Raw genomic sequence first — 8,059 nt, forward strand, 5'->3', positions numbered from 1 at the left:
TTGGATGGTACCCCAAGTTATTTTTTCTGTGCTGGTGTGAATGTTGATGTGAACAAAGGCCTCTTTGCCGCAACCCTAGTCTGGTGGGTGTGGAGGTTTGTTGGCAGGGGGCATATTGGAATCTGGAAGCCCCCTTAACCACTTGCCTACTGGGCACTTTTACCCCCTTCCTGACCAGTTAAATTTTCAGCTTTCAGTGCTCTCACACTTTGAATGACAATTACTCAGTCATGCAACACTGTACCCATATTAATTTTGTGTCTCTTTATTCACACAAATAGAGCTTTCGTTTTGTGGTATTTATTTTTATTTTATTTTTTTGCGCTATAAATAAAAAAAGACCAAAATGTTGTAAAAAATGCATTTTTCTTTGTTTCTGTTATTAAAATTTAGCAAATTAGTAATTTTTCTTCATAAATTTTGGCTAAAATTTATACTACTACATATCTTTTGTAAAAATAACCCAATCAGTGTATTTTATTTGGTCTTTGTGAAAGACTTATAGAGTCTACAAGCTATGATGCCAATCATTCAAAATGTATCACACCTGATGTACTGAAGGCCTATCTCATTTCTTGAGATACTAACAAGTCAGGAAAGTACAAATACCCCTAAATGACCCCTTTTTGGAAAGTAGACATACCAAGGTATTTAGTAAGAGGCATGGTGAGTTTTTTGAAGTTGTAATTTTTTCCCACAATTCTTTGGAAAATTAAGATCCCCCCCCCCAAATTCTCATATTAACAGGTTATTTCTCTCTCATTGCATATGCATACTTGGAACTACATCCCAAAACACATTCTGCCACTCCTCCTGAGTATGGCGATACCACATGTGTGAGACTTTTTGACAGCCTGGCCACATAGAGAAGCAAGATGCAGGGAGCACCGTCAGGTGTTCTAGGAGAATGTCAGGGCTGGGCTCAGCCCTTCCTTCTCTGAGCTGGCCGCTCAGCTGTCGGCTAATTGCCAGCTCCTATCTCTCCACAGTTACTCAGCTGTTGATGATATCGTGCTCGTCAGTCCTGCCTACTTAAGCCGTCCAGTCCAGAGGAGCTCTGCCTTAGCCTTGGTCAACATCACAGAAATCTCCTGCGATCCTGTTCAAGACTTGCTTTGCTGACATCCCTTCTGGCTCCAGATAAGGCTTGCTGTTCCACTACATTGATCCCTGACTTCTGGCTTGGCTGACTATCCGTTCCGGTTACTGAACTTTGGCTATGTTTTGACTACTTTAATACCAATGTAATGCTGCGCTATCCAAAAGTAATCATATGGTAATCTTACTAAATCCTAATTATTACTGACTACAAGGCAAAGAAAGTTCCACCGCTCAGGTAGGTTCAAATCAATGAGTGGAAAGACAAGTTTGAATCCTTCAAGAAGAGAGGGTCCCAGGTGCTGGCTGATGCAAGGTGAAGCAGAAGTGGAGGAAGATATCTGGAAGCCGCACACCGGTCTGATGATAAGTGCCTTTATTGGTAGAAAGCTGGATCACAGAAGTGTACAAAACACTACAACAGGAGTGTACAGAAATCAGCTGACGCATTTCGCACTCATAGCGGGTGCTTACTCATAACTATGTGATCCAGCTTTCTACCAATAAAGGCACTTATCAGACTGGTGTGCGGCTTCCAGATCTCTTCGTCCACTTCTGCTATTACTGACTACAATTAAATAATGGTGGTGAGATGTTCCATTTCTATGTAAAAATTCTAGTGAGCATAATATTGCAATCTTATGCGATTAAAAGTTGCCAAAGTGCCAAACTAATTAATGCATTAATCTGTGTCCATAAAATCGCAACAAGAAGTCCATCCATAACTACTCAATTCTTCTGGTACTCATTGCAGATGATAAAACAGATGATAAAACAATCAAGTGCTCGTGTCCACTCTTGTGCTCCCCTTTGGTGTATGCGCTCACCTTAGAGCGTGTAAACTTGCACCTAAGCTCGGTCAAAACACGTTTTTAAACCATCTCTGGGTTTATGGTCAGCATTCAGATCCTTGGAAAGTTGCTTGGAACAATATTCATATGGAAAACAGAGGAAACTGGATAGTGTATTACCGTTTTAAAAGTTTTATTTAAAATGACAATATTCCCTATAATAGGGTACTCACATTTAATAGGTGCTATGAGCGCACCACTCTGTACCAAACCAAACAAATATAAAGACGCTGTACTGGTGTGTCTTCTCCTGCTCTGAGATCACTCCACTGTCTCACAAACCATCCTGTCCCCTCCCCAACGTGTCGATACCGGGAAATAACGTATCTTCCTCAGGGGGGATTCTATTGGATGGTTGAGATGTCAATCATTATATAGTTTCATTGCGGCCATTTTGTTGAAGACCACGGACATTCTTTAGTTTATTGTAAGCTTGCGGACATTTTCTGATAGATCAGAACGCTCCACATTACCCATACTGCACGCCGTGTGTTGTGACCAAGCACAGTAACACTCAGCGGCATAGTAACATCAGTTTATAATGGCTTATCAGGCGCTCATCAGCCTAAAATCAGCCTATATATCCCTTTTACAGGTTACATTCAAGACGGTATCTAAGGAGAAGGACACATCTTTACAGCGTCACTAAAATAAAATACATAAAGAATATAAAACAGTATAATTGAAAACAACGACATCTTCTGCCTGTAAATAGCAGTTAACAATATACTAATAGACCGCTACATACTACATCATTCTGCGAAGTGTCATTAGCTCATAATGTATTATTTAACCAAATTCTAAGAACATCATCATTACCTATAGGTCAACTCAAGTGGAATAAATGACAGGTAAATACATGCTTAGCAACGCGCGTGAATGTATGCACAACATGCACATCCACACTAGCCCACCCCTAAATTATGTACCATCAAAGACCAACCTATTTTATTGCATAATCGATCTACTAAAAAAAAACGTATTGATAAACATATATATAATTATTATAACATTAACTCTAAAAACCGGAAGCTGCCTAATACCAACCTATGTGTACATGTGTAAAACAACCTACATGCCCAGGTATAAAAGCCGAAAACAGCCTGATACCAACATACATGCACATTATAACCCAGTACCTAGTGCACATATGCTACTATATACTAGGCCCTACACAGCTATAAAAACATCATAACAATATACAAAATTCATAGTAGAAAATATAAAGACAAATATTAAAAAGACTATCAACACACCTTGCCACCTCTCATTAACCCTGTATGACATTCTCCAAAGTATAACAATGAAAGGATAAGTAGGGAAAAGGATGATGACCGGTTACACATATGGATATGTACCAACCCATACCAAGTACTGATCACAAGAGCCTTAGTGTGCACCATATCCAAACATCATCTGCCTAGATCAATCTAAATGGGCATGGGAGATCTCTATCCCTCACTGGCTCTATAATTGCCAACTTAAATGTTTTGTAACCCAATTCCTAACCATAATAAATATGACCCAGATGTAGTGTATTTAACTATTACTAAGAAAAAACTTAAGGTCAAACTCTTTGTTTAATCCCCCCGGTGCCAAGGATCCCAATTGATAAATCCACCAGGATTCTTTCTTGCTGATCTCTCTTATATAATTGGACCCTCTCCAGTGTCTCCTAGGGGCTTCTATGCCCCAAAATTGCATCCCTGCTGTGTTCTGATTGTGGACATCCCGAAAATGTATCGATAAATGATGTTTCTTGAAGCATGATGAGCGCCTGATAAGCCATTATAAACTGATGTTACTATGCCGCTGTGTATTACTGTGCTTGATCACAACACACGGCTGATCTATCAGAAAATGGCCGCAAGCTTACAATAAACCATAGAACATCCGCAGTCTTCAACAAAATGGCTGCAATGACACTAACGTTGTAAATAAAACTTTTAAAACGGTAATACACTATCCAGTTTCCTCTGTTTTCCATATGAATATTATTGCAAGCAACCTTCCAAAGATGTGAATGCTGACCATAAACCCAGAGGTGGTTTAAAAGCGTGTTTTGACCGAGCTTAGATGCAAGGTTACATGCTCTAAGGTGAGCGCATACACCAAACGGGGAGCACAAGAGTGGACACGAGCACTTGATTGTTTTATCATCTGTTTTATCATCTGCAATGAGTACCAGAAGAATGGAGTAGTTATGGGTGGATGTATTGCAATTTTATGGACAGATTAATGCATGAATTCGTTTGGCACAAGAGCACTTTAAACACGGGTCACTTTATTTCTATATTGATTATTGTATATTGATGCACGTTTATATAGATTTATGTATATTATAGGTTGTCACTGCAATTATCGCATTTATCGCAATTATGGCACAGGGTTGCAAATTTCTCTATTTCATATGAATGCAATATGTGTATATAGAGTGTATGGGAGCAACGCATATGATTGCAATTTTTTATTGTTTTATGATCGCAACTTTTAATCGAATAAGATTGCATTATTACGCTCACCAGATTTTTTACATTGCAATGGAATTTCTCACCACCGCTATTTAATTGTAGTCAGTAATAAATCGGATTTAGTAAGATTACCATATGATTATTTTTGGATAGCGCAGCATTACATTGGTATTAATTTATTTGGCATGAGCATATGAGATGTGATCAATGCTAGCAGCTGTCCTTTAATCATCTTTAATTATCATTTGAATTTTCACATGGTAGCTCGCAAGACTTTGTTTTTTAGATATGTTTTGACTACGTTTGTTATTTTTACTTTTATTATTAAACAAGTGTGATTTAACTGTACTTCTGTCTCGGCCTGATTTCATGGTTTCTGACAGTAGACGAAGGCCATGAATTCAGAAGATGCAGTCAATCCACTTGTTGGTAATATTTTTTCCAGATTGGATGAACTGGATCACCGCATGGATCAGTTTGCCATGGCGTTACAAATGCTCCTGAGTCGCATGGCTCACCTGGAATCTCCCACTGTGGCCGCCCCGGTACAACCTATGTTGCAGGCTGACCCTGCTGCTGCTCCAGTCTCTATGCAGGCACCCGCCTCGAGTATTACCTCTATAAGAGGTATGTCTGGTTGCACTCCACTTACCCAATTTGGGGGCGATCCAGTCCAATGCAAAGGGTTTCTCAACCAGGTTGAGTTATACTTTGAGATGGTGCCCCAGGCTTTTCCCACGGACAGAAGCAAAGTAGGTTTTGTGATAGCTTTGCTTTCTGAGAGAGCCTTGGCCTGGGCAAACCCTCTATGGGAGACGCAAGAACCTGTTGTCTTGAGCTATCCTGAGTTTGCGGCTTTGTTTAAAAGGGTATTTGACGTTCCCACACTCTCCGCTTCTGCTGCCAAGTGCCTCATGTCCATCGAACAGAGTACGAGAACTGTTGCTGACTATGCCATTGAATTCCGTACTCTGGCAGCAGAGGTTGTGTGGAACAACGAGGCCCTCGTAGATGCTTTTTCTCATGGTCTCTCCTATACCATCAAGGATGAGATAGCAGCCCTAGATATACCCACTGAGCTGGAGAAGATGATCATGTATGCCATCCTCATTGACTCCAGACTCAGAGAAAGACTCTCTTTTAAGGAGCGCTTGCGGAAGCCTCCTGTACGTTTGTCTCCGAGCTTTGCAGTCCCACCCGTGCCTCCCTCACCTCCTGGTACTGAGTCGGTCAGTGAAGGTGAACTTGGGTTTCACGCGTCTCTCTGCGGATGAGAGAACCTTTAGGAGGAGGGAGAGATTGTGCCTTTATTGTGGCCAGGCAGGTCACTTTTTGAAGTCTTGTCCTACCCGTTCAGGGAACGCCCGAACCTTGAGGTCCTGTCACGGACAGACCTTAGGTGGCGTTGTTTCATCCCCAGTTATCCAGAAGGATAAGCCCCTGGTTTCGGTCACCCTTTCTTGGGCTGAGTTGTCCGTTGAGATACAGGCTCTAATCGACTCTGGGGCTGCAGGCCTGTTCATTGATGCTGTCTTTGTCAGCATACTCCACTTGCCATTGAGGCTCTTGACGGAAGACCTCTACAGCCTGCCCATGTGACTCATGAGACGGTTCCGTTGTCCATGGCCGTAGGGGCTCTTCACCATGAGATAATCCAATTCCAAGTCATTTCCTCACCTAAGTTTCCGCTGGTTATCCTTGGTTACAGAGGCACAACCCCTCTTTTGATTGGCTCCGTGCTGAGGTTCTCTCCTGGTCACCACAATGCAGTGAGACATGCTTCCAGAAGGTAGCCAAGGTCCTGTGCACCTCTTTACTCTCCTCCCTGCCGGAGGAGTACCGTGTTTTTAGTGATGTCTTTGACAAAGGTCAAGCCGGTAGTTTGCCTCCACACCGACCGTATGATTGTGCAATTGACCTTCAACCAGGTGCCATATCTCCCTCGTGTCCGGGTTTACCCTTTGTCAGTCTTGGAGAATAAGGAGGAGTATGTTGCAGACGCACTTTCTCGAGGTTTCATCCGCAAATCCTCGTCCCCTGCTGGTGCTGATTTCTTCTTTGTGAAGAAGAAGAGTGGTGAACTGAGACCTTGTATTGATTATAGGGGTCTTAATCGTTTCACGATTAAGAATGCCTATCCAATTCCATTGATTACGGAGTTATTTGACCACCTCAAGGGAGCAACGGTTTTCATGAAGCTTGATTTCAGAGGGGCATACAATCTCATGAGGATTAAGGAGGGCGATGAGCGGAAAAATGCGTTTAATACCAGAACAGGCCATTATGAGTACATTGTAAAGCCTTTTGGCCTTTTTAACGCCCCGCCAGGAATTTATTAATAATGTCCTCCGAGATTTGTTGCAGTTATGTGTGGTGGTTTATCTCGATGATATCCTCCTATTTTCCAAGTCCCTGGAGAGCCACCACACAGATGTCTGTTGTGGGAACAATCTCTATTGTAAACTGGAGAAGTGCGAGTTCCATCGTGAACAGGTAAAATTCCTGGGTTATGTCATTTCCACTGTTGGCTTTTTGATGGACCCCGAGAAACTTTCGGCAGTTCTACAGTGGACCAGACCCGTGGGTTTACGTCCTCTGCAGCATTTCCTGGGCTTTGCCAACTATTATTGGAAGTTTATTTGTAATTTCTCGTCTCTGGTCAAGCCCCTCACAGATATGACCAGAAAGGACGGTAACCCACAGAGTTGGTCTCCGGAGTCCATTAAGGCCTTTGAGAGTCTCAAGGCTGCCTTTGTTTCTGCTCCTGTGTTGGCACATCCTAATCCCGCTTACACACGACCGGACTTTACGGCATACTTTGCCCGGCGGACTTTTCGACGGACTTTACGTAGGACTTTCCGAATGATCGGACTTGCCTACACACAATCAACCAAAGTCCGATGAATTCGTACGTGATGACGTACGACCGGACTAAAACAAGGAAGTTCATAGCCAGTAGCCAATAGCTGCCCTAGCGTGGGTTTTTGTCCGTCAGACTAGCATACAGACGAGCAGACTTTTCGACCGGACTCGAGTCCGTCGGATAGATTTGAAACATGTTTCAAATCTAAGTCCGACAAACTTTTGAGAAAACAACGTCCGCTGGAGCCCACACACGATCGAATTGTCCGACGAAATCCGGTACGCCGGACCAAGTATGCCGTAAAGTCCGATCGTGTGTACGCGGCATAATCCTACATTACCTTTTATCCTTGAGGATGATGCTTCTGAGACTGGTGTTGGTGCCCTTCTGTCTCAACGTCCTACCTCTGAGAGTGCCATGCATCCTTGTGGCTACTTTTCCAAGAAATTGTCACCTGCGGAGTGCAATTACGAGATTGGTGACAGAGAGCTGTTGGCCCTGAAAGAATGGAGACATCTCCTTGAAGGTACCACTGTGCCGGTTCTCATTCTTACTGACCATAAGAATCTCACATTCTTGTCTGAGGCTAAACGCCTCTCTCCCAGAAGGGTGCGATGGGCTCTTTTCTTGTCACATTTCAATTACATTGCCTCATTCTTACCCGGTACTAAGAATGTAAGGGCTGACGCCTTGTCACGACAATTTTTCTCCACTTCCAAGTCGGTTCTGGTTTATGTAATTCCTCCTGATCGTATTCTGGCTACGGTTCGCACCAG

Source organism: Aquarana catesbeiana, linkage group LG03 (genome assembly GCF_042186555.1).
Source record: "Aquarana catesbeiana isolate 2022-GZ linkage group LG03, ASM4218655v1, whole genome shotgun sequence".
In the NCBI taxonomy this organism is placed as follows: domain Eukaryota; kingdom Metazoa; phylum Chordata; class Amphibia; order Anura; family Ranidae; genus Aquarana; species Aquarana catesbeiana.